The sequence below is a fragment of the Choloepus didactylus genome, chromosome 14 (assembly GCF_015220235.1).
Source record: "Choloepus didactylus isolate mChoDid1 chromosome 14, mChoDid1.pri, whole genome shotgun sequence".
Lineage (NCBI taxonomy): Eukaryota > Metazoa > Chordata > Mammalia > Pilosa > Megalonychidae > Choloepus > Choloepus didactylus.
In genome coordinates, this window is record NC_051320.1 from 82,188,587 (window position 1) to 82,190,196 (window position 1,610).

Genomic DNA, 1,610 nt, shown 5'->3' on the forward strand with positions numbered 1-1,610 from the left:
TCCACTTAAAAAACTACTAAAACTAAGAAATGAGTTTAACAAGGTTGCAAGTTATAAGATCAATATACAAAAAAACAATTTTATTTTTATGCACTTGGAACGAACAATCTGGAAATGAAATCAAGAAAACAATTCCATTCACAATAGCATCAAATAAATAAATTCAACAAAAGAAGTGAAAACTTACATTCTGAAAACTATAAAACACTGTTGAAATAAACTGAAGAACAGCTAAAAAATTGAAAAAACATCCCAAATGTCCATCAGCTGATGAATGGATAAACAAAATGTGGAATATCATACAATGGATTATTATTTGGCTATAAAAAGAAATGACATTCTGGTATATACTGCAATATGGATGAACCTTAAAAACATTATGCTAAGTGACAGAAGCTGGTTAACAAAAGACCACATATTATATTATTGCACTTACATGAAATGTCCAGAATAAGCATTATTTATAGAGACAGAAAGCAGATTAGTAGTTTCCAGGGATTTGAGGAGATGGGGGTAAAGCTAAAGGCTATGGGATTCCTTTTTGAGGTGAAGAAAATATTCTAAAATTGACTGTGAAGATGGTTGCACATATCTGTGAATATAGTAAAAACACATGAATTGTATGCTTTAAATAGGCAAATTGTATGGTAGGTGGATTATATTTCAATAAAGTTGTTTAAAGAATCAATGTAATTCAACATATTAACAGACAAAAAAAGGAAAACCATATGACCATTTCAATAGATGGAAAAAAAGTATTTGACAAAATACTTTGCATGATTAAAAAACAACACAGCTTTTCACGAAGATGGTGACGAAAGTGAAGAAGGTAGCCCCTGCCCCTCCCGAAGCCGAAGCCAAAGCAAAGGCTTTGAAAGCCAAGAAGGCAGTACTGAAAAGTGTCCACAGCCACAAGAAAAAGAAGATCCGCACTTCACCCACATTCCGGCGGCCCAAGACGCTGAGTCTCAGAAGACAGCCCAAATATCCTCTGAAGAGCGCCCCAGGAGAAATAAGCTTGACCACTAGGCCATCATCAAGTTCCCCCTGACCACTGAGTCAGCCATGAAGAAGACTGAAGACAACAACACACTTGTGTTCATTGTGGATGTCAAGGCCAACAAGCACCAGATCAAACAGGCTGTGAAGAAGCTCTATGACACTGATGTGGTAAAGGTCAACTCCCTGATCAGGCCTGATGGAGAGAAGAAGGCATATGTTCACCTGGCTCCTGACTGTGCTGCTTTGGATGTTGCCAACAAAATTGGGATCATCTAAACTGAGTCCAGCTGGCAAATTCTAAATATAAGTTTTTTGACCATCAAAAAAAAAAAAAACAAAACAAAAACAAAACCCAACAACAACTAAGAAAATAAGGAATAAAAGGGAAATTCCTCAACTTCATAGTGGCTAGCTCAGATAAAACCTACACTAACATCATATTAAGTGCTGAGTGACTGAATGCTTTCCCTCTAAGATCAAGATCAAGAACAAGGCAAGGATATCTGCTCTTAACACTGAGACACACTGTTGTGCTGGAAGTCCTAGCCAGTGTAGTAAGGCAAGAAAACAAGTAATGGAAAGGAAAATCCTCTTCATTTACAGATGGC

The 1,610-nt window shown here is 36.6% G+C and overlaps 1 pseudogene; it reads left to right on the forward strand.

The window, feature by feature from the left end:
• Window positions 1-808: 808 nt before the first annotated feature.
• LOC119509444 lies at window positions 809-1,278 on the forward strand (annotated as a pseudogene).
• The last annotated feature ends 332 nt before the right edge of the window (window positions 1,279-1,610 follow it).